Source organism: Cyprinus carpio, unplaced genomic scaffold, assembly GCF_018340385.1.
Source record: "Cyprinus carpio isolate SPL01 unplaced genomic scaffold, ASM1834038v1 S000000101, whole genome shotgun sequence".
In the NCBI taxonomy this organism is placed as follows: domain Eukaryota; kingdom Metazoa; phylum Chordata; class Actinopteri; order Cypriniformes; family Cyprinidae; genus Cyprinus; species Cyprinus carpio.
This window is the reverse complement of record NW_024872853.1, coordinates 1-21,357: the sequence shown is the minus strand read 5'-3', so window position 1 is coordinate 21,357 and position 21,357 is coordinate 1. Positions and strand designations below refer to the sequence as shown.

At 36.4% G+C, this 21,357-nt stretch overlaps 1 non-coding gene and 1 pseudogene across 1 annotated transcript; both read right to left on the bottom strand.

The window, feature by feature from the left end:
* Positions 1-1,883: 1,883 nt before the first annotated feature.
* On the bottom strand, positions 1,884-14,676 carry LOC122142750 (annotated as a pseudogene).
* A 1,185-nt stretch (positions 14,677-15,861) lies between these two features.
* On the bottom strand, positions 15,862-15,946 carry trnal-uaa. Its single transcript has one exon. It is a non-coding gene; the product is annotated as a tRNA-Leu (tRNA).
* Positions 15,947-21,357: the final 5,411 nt, after the last annotated feature.

Here is a 21,357-nt window from a genome sequence, read left to right as displayed (position 1 = left end):
AGAAAGGAGTTTCAAAGACCATGTGAAATGTTTTTCCCTTGGGGGAACATCTTAGTAAAGTATCTTATCTCTTTCAGACTGCTGTGATTTGACGGGGGGCCCAAACACCCAACTTTTTCCCCAAGAGCCCTTTCCCAGAAGCCCCGGATCGACCACGGGGCAGGGCCCTTACCCTGATGAAAAGGGCTTCATCAGCTGGGCCCCAAGTCTTGTGCACGAAGGTTTTTGGACCCTAATTTTGGGGGTGGGGGGGCCCCGGTGAAGGATTTTTCTATTCCCGTTTCTTACAGAACTGGAGGGAATATAGACTAAAACTGGGATGCAACTCAAAATCGTGCTTAGATTTCTCTGATTTTCTTTGTTTGTTCTGGCACAATAAGTTTAGTGTTGAAATACACACTCCAATGCCACACAGGTGGGGGTGTGTATCCCCGATCCACAGAGCTGGAACTCTGGGTTTTATTAGTTTCTCTGGCAGAAGATACCAGGGACTTTGCTGCAGTAGAAAGCCACTTTCACTCAGCCTCTTTATTCTGGTTTCTGGGTTGGACTTGGAAAGTTTTGGACTTTAAAACTTAGCTTTTTAGCAGTTACACATTCTGTGCTCTCATTTTGATTCAATGAACAGTTCACCAAAAATCAAAAGCATGTCATTAGCTCCACCTTCTTGTTGCATTTGTGTTTTTTTTTCCCTGTGGCTTGTTGTAGAGCCCATGCAACGAGTCAACAGTGAGTTGGTTCAATGTATTGAACAGTTTATTGCAACTGAGGTGAAGTAAAAAAGCAGCAGAACTCCAGTGTGAATGGAGATGGAGGTCAGGCCTAGATCTTGCTTGAAGGCAGCAATGCTCAACACTCTGGACCCGGGCAAACAAATGAGGAACAATTGGAGTAATTTGTCAATAAAAACTTTGAATATTGTCCTAAACAGTTTATATGTAATCAAAAAAAAAAAAAAAAAAAAAATACAAGAACTTATCCATTCGGATTCACCTAACCATGATAAATTATTTTATTTTAAAAGGTAATATTGTAAATAAATGAAGGACCAATATATGTAATTTTATTTGGTCATTGTGATAACTTTCATTGATCTATTTATCAAATTTAATATTTAAATTATTTCATTTTCATGACATAAATATTTAAATTTTGTATTATTTTATAACAGTTACTGTAGTACTGTAATGCATCAACCCACACGATTTGCAAATATTAATACGTTAATATAAAATAAGTGTTTCACTGCAATATAAAATAAGTGTAAAATAATGTCAAACTATAAAACAACTATTTTTAAAAACTATTTTTATATATTATAAAACTATTTATATAATAGTTTTATTTCTTTATTTTCATTGCAACTGTTCATTTGTCCCCATAATTATCCTCTATTTTATAATAATTTCCATTATGCATAAAATAAATTTTTTCAAATGTTTATACATTATAAATAAACTTTATAAATGTGTTTTAACTGAACATATTTTACAATATTTACTGGGATACAATGTTACAGATTTTGCTTTTACAATGGTACGTACATAATGCCCAAATAAAGCTATATTTAAGACCAATGTTTTATTGTATTTTTTTATTGTAATAGTATTTTTTTTATTTATAATTTATTTTAACCCATTTATTTATTTTCATGATTAAACGATTATGATCTAATGGCAAAAGTACAATGTCTGGACCCATTAATGGAAAAACTGGAAGAGAAAAATGTTAAAAAAAAAAAAAAGCAATTATAATAAAGCACAATACTTTACTATCTGACTAAGATATTTCATTTTCTTTATACAAATAAGTTTTTCTTTGATTGTGGGGAGAAACGTGACCTGATCTTATTCGCAGATTTAGCAAAAAATATACGCACTTACGTAGTCCTCAAATTTGGTGATTCTCCTCTCCAGAATGTCTGTTCCCACTTTATCGTCTTTCTACGACACAGTTGATCTGCAGCTTTTTGATGCCGTAGCCGACAGGAACCAGTTTATAGAAGCTCCCCACAGGAGGCCGTCCATCTGTACAGAGCTCACACACTCTTCCAGCTTGGACATATCAGTCTCGTCGTACCACTGATCAATAAAAAAACCATATATTTGAAACTGAGGAATTATCCTTCATCACTTTAAAGACTGAGTGCTTAAGGTCTCGTACAGGTTTGACGTCCAGCATGCAGATGGAGATTTGCGATGAGGGACTGGTTTTTTTTGGGATTTTCCTCTGGGCGTATTCCTTCACCCTCTCTGCTTTGATACGACTCCGCTTCCCTCATCTTCCTCATCACTGCCAAAGAGGTCAAATGTCGTCATCGTTCATCATCTGCACCATTAGTGTTCCTCACACCTTGGGCTTCTGGACAGGAGCAGCCTTCAGATAAAACAAATATGCAGGTTATGAATCACTGAATTTTGTTTAATACACAAACATTGAACTTTATGAGGGCAGATTTCACATCTACCTTGGTGACAGTAACAGTCTTTGAAGCCGGCGCTTGTCTCTTCTCCAGCACAGCCATTCTGGACTCCATTTGGACAGCACCTGCCCTCAGATCATCCCACCACTGAAAAAATTACCAGCTCTATTAATCTCACACTGATCATGAGCAGCTTTAACCACAATCAATTTACACAAACTGAATCTCTGGGGTTTCGTTTCAAACTCGAGCATGCTGCCAAAAATAAATAAAATAAATAATAATAAATAAAAATAAAACTTAATTACAGTTTGGGAGAAAAAGTTAAAAAAGCAAACATCAAAAATCACAAACTTCAATTAATACTGATAATATGAAAAAAAGTCCATTAAAAAATGTTTATTATTTTAGTATTTGCGATACTACTTTAGTCTTTATTCCAATTTTCAGCAGTTCTAACAATTTTAGTTCATTTTTCTATTTCCTATATAGATTTTATTATTTTATTTTATATTTTCAGTTTTTATTTTGTACATATTACATGTATTTTATTACAAAAAGTCTAAATGAAAATGAAAAAACCATTACCCAAAGGCAACTAACTGAAATAATTTTTTATATAATATTTTATTTTATTTTCAGTTAACATTTATTTCAAGTAACAAAAATATTTTTTACAGCTTTTGTTAAACTATAATAACCCTCACTAAAAACATATTAAGATACACTACAATAGCATATAAAAATTAAAATAAAAATAGCACTGGTTTCCACACCTCAGACCAGCAAATTTCCATACCTTCTGTACTTTTTTCAGTTTTCTAGCAGATGAAATATTGTAGAGCTGAGCATAAACTACAAACATATATACTCATACAAGAAAGTTTCTATGAATTTTCTATGCCTGGAAAACTTTTATTCTGTGGAAACCTGGCACAACTTTTGAACATCTGATCACAAAGGAAACACACTGATGTACGAATGTGATTACAAATATACAAGGAATCATTTTTGCCACTAAAATCAAATGCACATATCAAGGTCTGACTTTAAAGATAATAAACTATTGGCATTTTTTTATATTGCCGCATGTGAGCAGAGACAAATCATACAGTAAAATCCTACACTGTCATGTTAATTTCTCATATGAGTTTCAATTTCTTCTCTCTGATTGGTAGTTGCTGCATCAGTCCTCATTTGTATAAAGTTAAACATTTCTTAACTGTGCTGCATTAATGCACACAGCCACACTGGATCACCATCATTCATTGTGGCTTATTTCACTGACAAGTGTCAACAAACACCCATCGAGTCTTCACATCAAGAACTGGGAAATTGCTGTCTATGTAGGCAACTCATTTGATTTTGGACCAGCCATCACATCGGTCTCTTCTCAAACGTACCTTTGTGCAGATTCTTGTTGTCCAGTTCCAGACTCTTCAGACGAGAGACCAGCTCACTCTGATCCTCAGACTTGCTGGCATTCTGACTCTGCAAATCAGATGGAGGAGAACTGAACCTTAGTGAATTACATCTCATAAAGAGCTGACTGTTAAAAAAAAAAAAAAAAAAAAAAAAACACACACCTTGCAGGGCTGTGACTGCAGACATGCCAAACAAAAGATTTGTCAACCTTAATTAAACGGAAATCATGTGGATGCATTTATAGCATGATATTATGTTTGAAACACTAAAATAACATTTTACTACTTGAATTTTGCATGCACTTTACTTTGGTGAAAGCTTAAACTTTAAACGAATGCATGAAAAACCGTCATGCATTATGTCTGTGCCCTTAAAAACACAGTCTGTTTTGTAAGTGTCAAGCAGTAATGTGTGCATGATCCACGCTGCTCCAGGCTCCATTCACATGCTTTCATTCAGACGTGAAGCTGAACTGCCCCACAGCACTTACGCTCTTCCTCTCCCGTGGTTTTTGAGTGCGAGTGTGCCCTTTACTACCCTGTAGAGCGGTCTTCGCCTGAGAGATTCACATTTAATTTAACCACCACAACCACAAAACAAATCAGAGAAATAGACAGAGATAAACTACTATAACAGCAACAGAGTTTTGCCTCTATTAAAATTCAAAGAGAGCAAGCAACCATAGAAAAGATGAATGCATGCATTAAATGTCTTTCATTGGCCCTTCATTGTTTTTTTGCTTCACTTTAAATTGGTCTTTTAATGACCTTCATGTTGCGAAGACATAACTGTGCATAGCTCTTTTCAAGGACAAGATCACCCAAAAATGAAACTTTGCTTAAACATATGCTCATGCCATTAAAGATGTGGACGACTGTTTCTTCACTGAAACAAATTTGGCAAAATTTTGCATTGCATCACTTGCCACCAATGGATGCTCTGCAATGAATGGGGGCCGTCAGAATGAGAGTCCAAACAGCTGATAAAAACATCACAATAGTCAACAAGTAATCCACACCACTTCAAACCATCAGTTAACCTCTTGTGAAACAGAAAGCTGCATGTTTGTAAGAAGCAAATACATCATTAAGGACTTGTATATATTGCAATATTATGGACTTAGCCAGAAGCAACGGCTTGAAGTTAAATAACGTCTTGATGGATTTTTTTTGTACAAACATGTAGCTTTTCACTTCAAGACATTAATTGATGATTGGTGTGGATTATTATGATGTTTTTATCAGCTGTTTGGACTCTCATTCTGACGGCTCCCATTCACTGCAGAGGATCCATTGGTGAGCAAGAGATATAATGCTACATTTCTCCAAATCTGTTCTGATGAAACAACAAACTCTTCTACATCTTGAATGGACTGGGGTAGGTACATTTTCAGCAAATTTTCATTTTAAGGTAAACTTAAGATATCTTTACAGTTTCTCAAAATGCAAATAAAAACATGCAAGCACATGTTTGCTGAGTAGTCGAGCTCTGCTTGCTTAAACACAGAACATGTCATAAAAGCACAAACCACAAAAACACACACTAACATCCTCAGGCAACCACACAGCAACCTGCTTCCTCTTATAACATTAATGATGACAGATGAACAAGACTGAGAACAACAGAGTGCAGCACATGCATTGCAAAAAAGCACAGGCACATAAACACAACCAAAGATGTCATGCTGGGAAGGAGATCAAGCTAGACCTACTTGCACGACAAGACAGTTTGCTACAGCTAAGTGAGTTTAGGTGAACACAGTTGGTTTATATAAAATATTTGAGGTGATCTCTGATTCTTAGTGCATTTGAGTTTTCTGAAGTGTCTAGTAAGCATATGCTTTGAAGATAAGGGAGGTGTCAAGTAACTGCTGACAGAGGAATCAAATACTGCAGCATCATTGAGAAGAGACCGTGGGAGCTTCTGTCTGTTTTGGGAAATTTATGGAGCCTTTTAAGAAATCTGTGCATGTGATTTTAGAAGTTTACTTCAAAAATTAAAATATTGACAAGCAAAGTCCCAAAAAGAGTGCAGCAGATCAGAAATGATTTTAATTGGTCCTATCGATGTACCAACTTCTAATCCCAAATGATGTACATATATAAAAAAAAAAAAAGTTTTGCAAAAAGCACAAATTAAACTATCATGTTTACATTCAATATTGGTTCTCAAATGTAAAGGTCCATTCAAAACTATTTACATGCAGCATAATGCAAACTTTTATCAGTCTATGAGAAATACATTTTGATCATTTAGGTGTTTTAGTGAAAATTAAAACCCATCCATAAAATTTATTTGTTTACAAAATACAGCCCACTGCCATTAGAGCTGGACAATACATTTTATCGCAATATCTTTGCTGACAATATAAAATTAGAGAATATAGTGTATATTGCGATGATGCTAAAATACAGTAAGCAAATTTGAAGTTTTTGTAAGAAGACTGGACTATTTTTATAATTTTCTTTTTTTTATATATTTCATACAAGAACTTAATTTTTAATCTCCCAATCATAACTTACATTGATTGACCAGCTATATCAATATATTGGCTCATCAAAGGCCCAATATTTGTAAATGATCAGCATCAACATATAATGTAATACGTTTTGAACGCACAACAACAAAAGCTCAGTTTTCTAAAACTTTGTTTGCTCGAGTTAGTATAATTAGCCCAGCACAGTAGAATTAACTCAAACAATGGCATATGTTTGGTGCAGGACAATCTGATCAGAACAATGGCAGATGGGCACCTCACTAATAAAAAACAAATAATTCATTAAGGCTTAAAAATTGTTTGTACACCAATATATTATATATATATATATAATTTTTAATTACTTGTGTAAGATTTACTTACTGAACATTTTTCACTTAAAAATTGCTTGTAAATTTCACAAATATTTACAAACAAATGGCAAGTAACAACTAAATTTTGAAGTATAAAGACTGAAAGAGTATTTGCTTGCAAAACTCAATCTTTGTTTTCTTTAAAACTGAATCTTTTTTTAGATTTTATGTAAGGGATCAATCTTAAAATATATATATATATATATATATATATATATATATATATATATATATATATATATATATATATATATATATATATATATATATATATATATATGAAAGACATTTTAGATCTATATCAAAGATATTTCAGCACAATTCTTTTTTTAGTATTTTAGAATAACTAATTTAAAATAATTTAAATAATTTCAGGTTTGTTTAAATTCAAAACACAAAAAATTAATCCACCAAATCTTCCGCGCCTCCAAATCCTTACACAGTTCATAAATTGTGTACATTGGTTAGTAATCTGCATGTACAGTTTACTAATCCATAACTACAACTGATTTATTTCTCCCTGCCAGGGGCACAGAAGGGGTTCTGTAAACATGCTAAAATAGCACAGGGAATATTTTTGGAGGGCGAGTGTTTGTACTGTAGCTCCAGTCTTGTGGGTGATCAGCAGCTGAACTAAAAACTGTCCTGTTAATTTCACCTCCAACTTGGTTAGAGCTTCATGAAGTGGACTTAAATCAGCCCTTTAAACTGGTCCTATGCAGGACGACAGTTATCGAGCGTCAGTAATCACTCTAGTTAAATTACAGTACCAAATTCAGTATGCTCCAAAAATGAGTTGAGATTATAATGAGATTTCTTTCATATTTTGGAGGCAGTACTCACTCCGGCTAGGGATTGCTGGATATTCTGTCGGGCTTTAGCAATGTCCTGCAGGATGGCACTAGCATCTCTCTCCTGGAAGGGTAGAGCGGGTTAAAAAGGCCCGTGTCAAACAAACCAGCAAGAGGCAGAGAGAGTGAGCATGCAAGCAAGCTAACAAAAATGCACCAGTGCATAGAGAAGCGCTGTCAGTGCAGACTATTCAGCATATGAGTGAAAAGAAAAGCAGACACCTGGAAAAAATAGATTATAGACAGACGTACAGCAGCTGAGTAAAACAGGAACTCATGCCTCACCATGAGGATTCTGTCACCCTCATTCATTAAGACATTTACTGGCTTGTGTGAAAAGCGAAATGAGGAAGATTTAGACTTAAATAGTGCTTTGGTCAGACACCCGGGTCTGTATGGGGCAGTACCTGAGGTGTCTGAGGGATGCCGTTCATGCCCTCGTAGAAGCGTCTCTCAGCCTCGTCGTATCTGGACTTGTCAAACCAGATGTTCTCCTGGGCGAGTCCTTGAAGTCCACTCATTGTGATGCTAAGAACATAAAAAGGAGACGTGAACATTAGAATTAGCAAACATACAGGTTTAGAAACACATTTAGAAAGTACAAAAAAAAAATAAGAATTCAAATGTCAGTCTTTAATGAATTTTTTATTTAATTCATTCAGGAGTAAGTGTACAAAAAGCATTAAAACATAAGCAAGTGTAAATAAAGCCAAGCACCATCCATATGTGCCACATGTATGAATACATACTTCCTTTTTAGTATTTTCACACTGTATGGTAATTTGTTGTTTTCAGAACCATTTAATTTATATTAGTTCTCTTGAATTTGGATATTTGCAATTACAATTTGAATACAGTATTCATTACTAAAAATTTTCCTGCATTCAAGTTTTTCTCAGCCCAAGCACCTGAATAATCTTTTAGTTTGTTTTGAATAAGTATGTGAAAGACCTTGTTGTGAACAAACCCTTCATTAGTTATTCGTTCTGATCTAATTTCATTCTTGCCATGAACAGGCCTTTACTGTCAAAGTCAGAATCAGCTGTTCAGAATGATAAATTAAAGACTGCAGATGATTAATAGTAAACTTGTATATCCTGTAAAAACCAACTTCATGATGCAGGAAAAATCGAATTATGTTGTCTAGGTCTTGCATTCGCATAGATTTTGTAGAACGGTTATTTGAATTGAAGTCCATTCAACCACTAAAACAGAAAGTTTTTTTTTTTTTTTTGCTGACACGGGTTGCAGACAATGGGACAGATTTTGCATGCCTAGGCCCTTGGATTAGTTTCACGCCGATCAACTTTCACCCAGCAGCCAATAGTGAGACAAACCAGGTTGAGGCTTTTGAAAGGTGAAAAATATTTAATAAAATCCACAAACAACTCACAAAAACACACCGTTCAATAAATGAAAAGGCAGTTCCTTAAAATCAATTGTCCCATGCCCCTAAACTAGCCATACTTTTCCCTTTTTTGAGGGGCGCGTTCGGTCTCAGAGAAGACCCTCTTCCTGCTACTTTTTGGGAGCTGCCGATCAGGTTCAGACGAGGAGCGCTGGTGGGTTGAACCCCGCTGCTGTTGACGTGACGCATAAGAACGGGTGTACGTTTGGTTCTCCTCCTCTTGCAGTTGTTGCGCACCATTGCGTTTAGCCCTGAAGACCAGGGTGCGGGGAATTCGATCTTTTGGGAAGATGAAAACGGAGGTGTCCCGGTCCCTGCGCTCAACAAGGTTTGATAAGCGCCGTCGGCTTGCTCATATACGCTGCGGTTGAACCAAACCTTCTCTCCTCTAATGCCCTGAGATGTCCGATCATGACACAAAAGACCTTTTCTTCAGAACCCTGATTTTCAGACCGAGACAAACGAGTGTGTTTTCCTCTTTCCGTCATTTGAATTCGGCAGATTCCTTGTCTGTTCGTGTTTACTTTCTTCTTTTGGCTCGAGACCCCCGCTGGTTCTCCATCCTCTAGCTCATTTACAGCATATAGAAAAAAAACAAAAAAAAATTGGCAGATGCTGAAAATTAGTCTGAGCTGATGTTGGACACAGTAAACGAGGGCAGAGGTTGAAACAACCAAGCGCATCCAGAAAGCCTGCAGAACAGCCAGTCCATATCAGCAGAAGACAAAGAGTTCACGAGGGAAACATTCCAATAGTGATTCATCAAGGGAACCAATATAACTACTGGAAGTTTTTGAATATAGACAATGTGATTTTATTTAGTTTTGTCAAATTTTGTATGTGCAGTCTGGTCAAAGATGACAATTAGAGATGTAACAATGCTTGCCTAGCCGGCTGAAAATCGATGATATTTGACTATTCAAGTCGGTTGAGATGTTAAAGGTGCTGTATGTAGGATTGACACCGAGTGGTTGAACTAGGTATTGCAGTCCTAATTCAAAATATTGGAGAGGGTTTTTTCACCTGGCCCCTCCTCCTCAGACTTGACGCACATAGGTTGCCAGATCGACAACACAAACAGGAACGAGCGCACTTGACGATGAATTAAATGTAATACGCTGTGTTTTTCCGCCAACTGGCAACCCGGAGTGCTGCAATACAATTGGGTAAACTGCCAGCGGGCGGTTTCACAAACCAAAACAAACACCAACATTCCAGCCCGGAACGCACATTTTCAAAGGAGAATAACTGTCTGTAGCATTGTTTTTCAGATAAACAAGTATGTTATCTTAACATGAACCATTAAATATATTCAAACATAATATTGTATTTATATGCCCAGTTAAAGGGTTATTCCACAGCAAAATGAAAATTTTGTCATTAGTGATATAATTGGGGGTGGGGGTTTAACTGAATGGAAGTCTGATGGGAACTGTCTTCTGAAAAAGTATAGGCCTAGATGGTATTTTTTTCCCCTCACCTTGTCTCTGTATAATGCATATTAAAGTAGTATTTATAACAGGGCTGTGCAATTAATCACATGCGATTATCATGCACATCTCACCAGTAAAGCTGGTTCCGTGATTGGTAGTAAATAGCCATCACCTGCTTTCAGATGGAGCAGCATTTAATACACAGAGATTTGCATGATAATCGCATGCGATTAATTGCACAGCCCTAATTTATAAGCACAGTGCAGGGAAACGTTGTATCGCTGCTGTTTGCATAAATGCCACCTGCTGTAAGAAAGTGAATCTGTGCCCTTGTGTAGCCAGTCTGCTGTTTCGGTTTCATTCAATGAGTTTTATCTAGTATAAATTCAGACCATTCTGTTTTTTGTTTCAAATTTTTAAACTATACAATCAAATTTTTGAATCAAAAACTGTTCATGCTACATGTATGCAGCATCTTTGTTCGGATCATGATTAAAATGCAGTTGTTTCCTCTAATTTCAAATGTAAAGAGTTTGTTTATATAAAGAGATTTATTTATTATTATTTGATTTTGGGAAAAATCGTATTGTGAAACCAGCATCATGAAACATATCGCTTTGTGAGTTAGTGAATCATTACATCCCTATTGACAATTACCAAATGAATGGTTTATCCCTTTGACAAATTAAAAAAAAAGTTACAGTGCCTTATTATATTTAAAATACATATATTCTGGCTTATTTTCAACTTGATGCCAAAGTATTGCATGTGCAACATTGCTGTTGATTACCACACATTTTTCTAAGCTAATCACCTGGTTAATAAAATGGCATCTGAAACAATAACTGGAGCTACAGGAAAATCAGAGAAACATGCACACAATCCCAAATCCTTCATTAGAAAACTATCCTGAGCTGTGATGTGAAAAACAAAAGTCCCCAATTAATATTAAATGTACATTTAAATGTCATTATATAAAGTTGACCATCTCATTAAATATTTTAATGTCTGTCAATAGTAAACAAGGTTTAGTTGAATAGCGCAATTAGGGCATTTTTTCCAGAAAGGACTAACTAGACCGTGCTAACTTGTCAAACCTTGACTGGACCAAATGCTACACCAACAGCTAAAACATTGGCTATGTGAGATATGCAAAACATACTGTAGTGTACATTATGTGAAAATGGCAAGAATCAGGTTGAAAATAGCCAAAATTATTCTACGTACCAGGGTTTTTCCTGGGTCAAAATTGGTCTTCGGTGGGTGGCTGACCGACATGGTCATCCACACACAGCAAAGAGTACCCTATACCCACATGATCCGCAAGCCCAATATTGACAATAAATGTTAAATTTAAAATAAATACAAAGAAACAGTTTGTGATTTTTTTTTTTTATCCTATTTATTCATGAATAAAAACGATCACTGTCAGGCTAGATAGTAAAATAAAGCGATTACAACTTATTTTACATGTAAACATCATCGATACCAAAGTATATTTTAAATGTCAAAGGTATCACAATTTATCTATTTACAAATTATGCAATTATCAGACACAGATATTACCTGTCACTCTCACTGTCATCCTTTCTTGCACTCTTTGCAAAAAAAGCGGTGATTTTTTCCACCACTGGCTTTCATAGTTTTGAAAGATAAAACCCTTTTTTGATAGACCTGATAATTATTTTAGTATAATCATATCAATTAAAAAGTAGCATTAAAATAGCGTTAAAAGGTGTAATAGTGTAATTTTTTACCATATAAAATTTAATACAATTAGCAGCTAGCTAGCAACAGCTTGCTTTGTGCTTTGATCTAGTTTCATCTCACTCCAGTCTAACTTTAAATGATTTTTATAGGTAATTTACTACACATTGTCATAGGCCTATACATACTGTGGATTATTAAGGCTAAATTTTACTAAACACTCTTGCTAAATGGGGTAAGCACACTTACTTTCTCATTTCAGATGTGTATGTTCTTCTAAGAAGTAATGATTTGTTATACATCGACACTGACGGGCAGACCGATTGCTTTAACCATTCATTATAATGAATCGGCTCAAAGGAGTCATTTGGTCGCGAATCGGACTTTAGCGGACGTGTGTGTGTGGGAATCCTGGCTGTTAGGACATCGCGAAAGATTTGTCAACACACACACACACACACACACACACACACACAACACTTCATAACTGGATAGATTTTTTTTGCGTTTATTTAAAGTTATGTCAGCTGCATGTGCGGAATGCTTGTCACAAGTTGTAAGAGAAGATAAGGCAACTTTTTATTTTGACTTCAAACCACAACCATCAGTAAATCATCAAAAAATATTATCCTAATGCACCACGTGAAACATGGATTCGGTCTTCCGACCTTTAGGATCAGTTGATTTTGACGCGAGTGAGAGAGCAAAGACAGAACTGAAGACGGAGAGTGCGCGCGCGGGGGAGGGGCGCTGTTGCTCGTTCTCTCCGTCACTCCGTCTGTAGCCTGCTTCACTCACAAAACACACTTACAGATCAAATAAGGCTTTGGCGGGACAAAAAATCGTTTTGGCGGCCGCCAAAAATTTTCAATGTAGGGAAAAAAACCATGTTGTTAACGTGTTTTTAAGGGTGGGAGGATGGCAGTCAAAATCAGTTTCTACCCTAAGAGAAAATAACAGTGAAAATGGGGCGAATTCATGCCACAATTCAGACTCAAACAAAATCCAAACTCCTAAACTACCTGAACTATTCTTTTGTCTGAAAATCCATCACACAGGTTACAAACACCATGCAGTGCATTTTCCACACTCACCTGCTGAAGTGTTCAGAGAAAACAAGAGACGACGAGGGCTTTTCACCTTCCCTTCCCTTTAACAATGAGCATTTAATTATTAGGAGAGCTGAGAAATGAGCACCAAGTACTAACTCGTCTGACACCTGTGGCCCACAAAAGACATAGAGCCAGACTGACTAAACAGGGCAAATTAGCATGGGACAACAATCCTATAAAAGCATATATGGGAGTGGAAAGTTCTGCAGGTGACCTACGAACAATGTGCAAATTTAAAAAACCAATGCAATCTACTAAGGATTTCCAAATTAGCAACTATCCCAGCCGTGTCAGGCCAAAACGGGTTAACTTAAGACATGCTTTTTATGGTTCAAATTTCCATAAATTTATTATGAGTGAACGCTGAATCAATTTTATTTTTTAAATTCATTAATTTAATTAATACTCTCCTCCCATAAATACTGCATCTGAAAGGGAAACTCCTATAAATGCATATATGCAATAAGGTCAGCCGATAGATTAACTTTGTCCACATTTTTTCACAGCTAATTTTTCATGGAATGTCTTTATTAAATCCTGACAGTATTTTTTTTTTTTTAATGCTAATTTTTTTTAAGCTGTTAGTAAATCTGGTCCATAGAGTGATGAATAAAGACGTATAGCATTATTTCCATTAAGTCAAAATAATTTACCAATAATAAGAATTTTATGAAAAGTTAGTGTACTTGGTTACACAGTGTCCAGTGCTGTAGAAAAAATGCCTCCAGAAAGAGCATGCTTGATATGGCATACAGTGTTTAAAACAAGAATAATTAAAGTTTAAAATTTGATTGTTTGCCATCTCCTATCAAGCTGTCATTTTTAAATGCAAAGCGTGATAACAAAATACTGCTTAATTGTATTGTATATATAAAATACCATGAAATTTACCTTGGCATTTCAAATGGGGTGAAATTCATATCATCAAGCAAAATATGAGCGTTTTATTTATGCCAATTAAAAAGGGCGAGTCACTGACACTGGCTTGTAGGACATGAAGAGCACATAAACCAGAGTAACACGTGTAACCCAGATTTAAACCAGCTGAGAGAGACCTGTAGGTCAGGATTAGATGACACATGCAGATCCGTTACACATGCTTCTTTATGACCCACCCTGTTTTATGAACACATGAAAAACACAAACTACAACACTGAAACTTCATGTATGCTGTCACTGTCAACTCCACATGCTTCATGAAAGTTTTATAAACTCGTGAAACATGGTTTTTATTCACGTCTGATCAACTGTATGAGTGCGTGATGTGGAGGAAGCTGAACAAGTTCAGGGAGGTTTAACTTGAGTTTCATGCGCAGCCACGTGGCGCCACACGCATAGCGGAACACTTCAGTAATAACACGATAAAAGTAAAATATGTTTACCGCTATCGTGTTAGTGATAACTAAAGTTTTACTTACTTTCGAAGAGTTTGATAAGTGACAAGCCGTTCGAGCTCAACTTTCCCACCGGACTCTTACCTATAACAGAAAGAGGCTGAGGAAACCGGGCACCGCGCACTTATAGCTGACAGAGGGGTTTTCCTTTAAATTTCATTGTTTATATGGTACGATTCTACACAGGCCATGCGATTTTAGCTTTCTAATATGAGTAAATATTACTAAACAATTGCTTTAATGTTCTACAATATGTAAAAAAACTAGTAAAATGTAGCAAAGTGCAAGGATGTTATGAATGTCGCCCCTCCAGATGCAACAGAGATGGTACTTTCAGTTACGTTGCAACGAAATATTCCTCCTCGTGCCCGACCTAACAGCTGCACATTTAATACGAGCTCAGATTAAAGCTATTCAAGAACTACAAATAAAACCTTTCTACTAAAATTCTGGCCTTTTTAATTTTATTATCATGATATTTTCTGCCTTCCCTTTAGCTCTTATGAATTAATGCTAATAAAGAACTTCGGAAATAGAAATTAATTATTTTATATTCTTCTTCTACTTTAGTAGACTTCATTGTCTAGGCTATATAAAAACCGTTTTTGGGTTTTTACTAGCTATTGCAAGTTTTATTATCTGACAGTGACAAATCAGATTAGAAACTGCCTGGAAATAAATAATGACCTTTAACGACCGATGTGTATTATCTGGGGACGTCACCGAAACATTGTTTTACATCTTTACATCGTTAGGACACATTCCCCCGGTTTCACAGACAAGGTTTAAACCTAGTCCCAAACTTAAGTGTAAATCTGAGCTGTTTTAACTGAAAGGGACTTGCACTGACTGACTTTGAAATATATCAGTGCCTTTGTTTTGTCTCAAGATGCACACAAGTAATGCTTTTAAGGCATGTTAATAAAAATTACTTAAATCTCCTAAATGAACAATGGCCTAATTCTGGTTAGTCTAAACCAGGTTTATTCAAATCTTGCCCTGGAGGGCCAATGCGGTGCAGAGTTTGGCTCCAACCCTGATCAAACACACCTGCCTGTGATTTTCTAATGATCCCAAAAACATTGATTAGCATGCTCAGGTGTGTTTGATCAGGGTTGGAGCCAAACTCTGCACCGCATTGGCCCTCCAGGGCAAGATTTGAATAACCCTGGTCTTCTCGAACCCTGCCTGAGAAACCGGCCATTATGCATTCAAAGTAATATGAACACAAACTTTCTGGTTTTTTAAAGATTCGTTTCTACCAGGAGTGGGGCTCGAACCCACTAGGACATTTGTCCCATTGGATCTTAAGTCCAACGCCTTAAACCACTCGGCCATCCTGGTCACCTGTGCACAGTACTGCAGTATGTAGGGTCATTCCGGACCATGAGTCCTGGGTCAGTACTTTTAACATTTTATATCCTTATTTATCCCTAAATATGTCAGCAATAATATTGCCTTAGCAGTTGTAGACATTTTGTTTCCTGTGTCCTCTATATAACTTTTCATACTTTAGTTTTGCAAATCTAAAAGCTACTTAGACTTACAAGCTTTGTAGTACAAAAAAATCCACAATGTTGATGAAAACAAAATGGAAAGGGCAAAATAGCATGGGCAAAGCAACGTGGCATTTTGGAATGGAGTGACAATTTTCACAGTTTGGAAGATCAAACCAGTTCTGAAGTTAAACCTCATACTAACTCCACTAAGTTCTGAATGGACCAAAGCTTCTACCAGGAGTGGGGTTCGAACCCACGAGGACATTGTCCAACTATGGATCTTAAGTCACAATGCGCTAACCACTCGGCCCCTCCTGGTCACCTGTGCACCAGAGAATACTGCAGTATGTAGGGTCATTCCGGACCATGCGGTCCTGGGTCAGACCTTTTAACCATTATTATATCACATATTTATCCCTAAATATGGTCAGGCAATAATATATAGCCTTAGCAGTTGCTGTAGGACATTTTTGTTTCCTGTGTCACTCTATAGTAACTTTTCAGTACTTTAGTTTTGCAAAAAATGCTAAAAGCTAACTGAGACTTAACAAGCTTTGTACCTATCAAAAAATCCACAATGTCCGATTGACAACAAAATGGGAAAGGGCGAAATAGCATGGTAAGACAAAGCAACGGTGGCATTTGGAATGGAGTGACAATTTCCACAGTTTGGAATCAAAAACCAGTTCCTGAGTTCACTCTATATACGTAACTCCACTAAGTTTGCTGAATGGACCAAAGCTTACTCACAGGCACGTGGGCGATTCGAACTCCCTACCGAGGACATTTGTCCCGCTTTGGATCTTTAAGTCGCAAACCGCCTTAACCACTCGCGTCCAAGCTGGTCAGCCGTAGTGCACAGTACTGCGCAGTAATATGGTAGGTCATATCTGGGCCATGAGTCCGGAAGCAGATCATTTCATAGTTAACATTTTAGGTTCCTTCTTATTTATGCGCACTCAAAATATTGTATGCACTATACATGGGCCTAGCAGTAGAAGACCATTTTTTCATGTAAGTGCCTCTATAGGTCTCTTATTCGATCGTACTTTAGTATCGTTGGCGGCGCACAAATCTCAAAAGCTACTTAGAACTTACAAGCTTTGTAGTAGCATAAACCAAAAGACTCAATCATACTCAAAATAACACCACAATGTTGATGAAAACACATGGGCAGAGGTCAAAGCAAGGTGGCATTTTTGGAACTGCGCAGTAGACAATTAACCTATCACAAGTCAGTTTGAGACTACAAATCAGTTCGTTCTTTAGCATGTTCTACCTGCACGGTCGAATAACACGCTGCAAGAGTGTCGACCAAGAGGCAATCGTCAACTGGAAGTGGGCCGTTCGAACCAAAGAGGCCTACTGCCATCGTCCAAACGCAATTAACCACATCTAGCACATCCCCTGGATCATCTGCCGAGCACACTAGCTGCAAGTCAGCTGTAGGGGTCATTCCAGGCCCATGATTTCATTGGGTCAGGTGTTCTTGTAACATATTCTTATCTTATGTTTGCGTCCCGTAAATATGTCAGCAATAATATTGCCTTAGCATGTTCGACGTAGACTTGTACATTGAAGATAGTCTACTTTATCATGTGTCCGCTGCCCTATATCACTTTTCATAATTTTAGCTTTCAGTCTCACTCTAAAAAGCTACTTAGACCTACAAGCTTGTCTCTCGCTAGTACAAAAAAAGATAATGCATATAGGTAAAAACTCCCACAAATGTTTTTGTATGGAGCAAGCAAAATGGAAAAGGGTAGGGCAAGGTGGCATTTTGGAAAATGGATGTGACAATTATCACATTTTGGATATTCAAATCAGTTCTGAAGTGAAGGCGCATCCTACCTGTCGATAATTCTGAATGGACACCAACGCATCTAACAGGACTGAGGGTATGAAACACCCCAGGAAATGCTGTTCCAGGTAGTGGGAGTCCAAAGACTTAAACCTCACGGCCATACTGGTCATGGGTGTACATACTGCAGTGTGTAGGGTTCATTCAAGTCCATGAGTCCTGAACCACTACGGCCAAACCTCCTGGTCCCTTACCTGTCAATACACTCTTCAGCAATTAGTGTGGCTCTAGCCAGTCGTAGTCATTTTGTTTCCGATGACCTCTAGATAGCGTGCCATGGGTCAGTACTTGCAAATTACGATCTACTTATACTTACAAGGCATTTGTATCGCTATCCGCATCTACAATATTCGTCAGTCAATAATACTAGCACTTCAGCGAGTAGATAAGACAATAGGTGGAGGGGTAGCGATTTAGTCAGGTGTCAATCAAGTTGCCAAACCCAATGCGAAGGTGCACGAAAGAATGACATGTTTTTGAAAACGTTATTACTGTTTTATGTCCTTTTCTAATATGTTTGAAAACTTATTTAATTAATCATTATGTTCTGTTAGCAGAATTGTAAAATTAAAAAAACAATTTGAAATTATTTCTTTTGTTATACATTCATTTTCATTTTATTCCCTTTGTATTAAGGTGTTTGAAAAACTTATTTAAATGAATTGGTTAATATTCATACTGTTTGTTGGCAAATTGTGTAAAAAAATAAAAAAAAAAATAAAAAATGGCAAATGATTGCTTTTTTATTTTACTTTAATATACAGTTTCACGGTACACTGCAACAAAGAACGTATGTCTTAAAAATAATTTGCATATGGCATTTGTCACAGACATTTTCAGAATTTAATTTACTATTTTGCATCTTTTTTTCTTTAAAAAGGGGACAGATTGAAAGTGTCTTGAAAAAAAAAAAATGTTTAACCCAAAAAAATTTAACAAAAAAAACTAAAATAAAAACAGCTAATCAGAAAATATGAATTAATTAAAAAATAAAAACATGCTTCTCAGAAAAATATGAATAATTAAAATAACAACATCCCTTATCAGAATAATAGAATATAATTACAAATAACAACATGTTAATCAAATAAATATGAATATAATTACAAATAAAAACATGCTTAATCAGAATAAATATAAAATTACAATAATAACATGTTAATCAGAATAAATATGAATATAATTACAAATACACAACATGCTTATCAGAATAATATGAATATAATTACAAATAACAACATGCTTAATCAGAATAAAATATGAATACAAGTACTAAATAACTAATAATAACAAAACACATTTCCATTGGTGTAATTTTCATGGAAAAATATGTACATTTGTAAAACATATGTACATTTAATTAACCTTTAAAGCAATTAACAATATTATAAGAAGTTGTCTTCAGCTGGATTCGAACCCCGGTCTTGGTGAACACCTGCAATAGGAAAACGTGTAATATAATGCGCAAATTCTCACATGAAGAAACCGGAAATTGTATTCCTGGCGCATGCTAAGGAAAAATGTCTTTGAACATGAATTTCACCTTTTTTTTTTTCGTTCTCCTTTCTTTCTCCCCCTTTCTTTTTCTTCCTTCCTCTTTTTTCCCTTCTTCCCCCCCTTTTAAAGGGGACTATTGTTTCCCAGCTTGCGCGCAACCCCTAACCCTGGGCCTCTGGTCATCTGTGAACACTACTGCAGTATGTAGGGTCTTTCAGGCCATGAGTCCGGGGTCAGTATTTTAACATTTATTCCTTATTTATCCCTAAATATGTCAGCAATAATATTGCCTTAGCAGTAGTAGACATTTTTTTCATGTGTCCTCTATATCACTTTTCATACTTTAGTTTTGCAAATCTAAAAGCTACTTAGACTTACAAGCTTTGTAGTACAAAAAAAAGAAAACCCGCTAAAAAACCCCCATGTTGATGAAAACCCAAGGGTTTTGGGGCCCAAAGAAAGGTGGGCATTTTGGAAGGGAGTAAACATTTTCCCACGATTGGCCCAACAGTTCTGAATTTAAAACCCTTTGCTAACTCTGAAAGTTCTGAATGGACCAAAGCTTTACCAGGATGGGGTTCGCCCCACGAAAAACATTTGTCCATGGATCTTAAGCAACCCCTTAACCACTCCCCAAAACTGGTCACTGTGCACACTGCTGCAGTATGTGGGGTCGTTCCAGGCCATGGGGTCGGGTCGACTTTAAACATTTATACCTTTATTGATCATAAATATGTCAGCAAAATATTGCATAGCAGTAGTTAGGAAAATTTTTTTCATGTGTCCTCTATGTCACTTTTCTATTTAGTTTTGCAAATCTAAAAGCTGACGTAGATTACAAGTTTGTAGTACAAAAAAATAAGAAATCATAATAAAAAAAGTCCACAATGTGATGAAAACAAATGGAAAGGGTAAAGCAAGGGTGGCCTTTGGAAATGGGAGTGACAATTTCACAGGTTTGGATCAAAATAAATCTGAAGTTCAACCCACGCTAACTCCTGAATGGACCGAAGCTTTACCAGGAGTGGGGTTCGAACCCCGAGGCACATTTGTCCCATTGGATCTTAAGGTCCAAGCCAACCACTCGGCCATTCTGGTCATCTGTGCACCACTAGCGGCATATGGAGGGTCATTACAGGCCATGAGTCATGGGGTCAGTAATTTTAACATTTATATCCTTATTTATCCCTAAAGTCAGCAATCTATGCCTTAGCAGTTGTAACATTTTGTTTCCTTTTCCCCTCTAATCCTTTTCAACTTATTTTTGCAAATTTTAAAAGCTACTTAGACTTACAAGCTTTGTAGTACAAAAAAAAAGAGAAATCATAATAAAAAAATCCACAATGTTGATGAAAACGAAATGGAAAGGGTAGGGCAAGGTGGCATTTTGGAATGGAGTTACAATTTTCACATTTTGGGATCAAAATCAATTCTGAAATTTAAAACCTCACCTAACTCTAAAAGGGACCAAAGCTTCTCCCGGAGTGGGGTTCGAACCACGGGGCCCATTTGTCCTTTGGAAATTAAGTCAAGCCTAAACACTGGGCCTCCTGGTCACCGGGCACAGTACTGAGTAGTAGGGTCTTTTGGGCCATGGTCCGGGTCAGTACTTTTAACATTTATACCTTATTTACCAAAATATGTCAGCAAAAATTTGCCTAGCATAGTAGACTTTTTTTCATGGGGTCCCATATAAATTTTTCATCCTTAGTTTTGCAAATCTAAAAGCTACTTGATTAAAAGGGTTGTGGACAAAAAAAAAATTTCATAATAAAAATCCACAATGTTGAAAAAACAAATGGAAAGGTAGGGAAAGGTGCATTTGGAGGGAGTGAAAATTTCACATTTGGATCAAATCAGTTTGAAGTTTAAACTCATCCAAACTCTGCTAAGTTTGA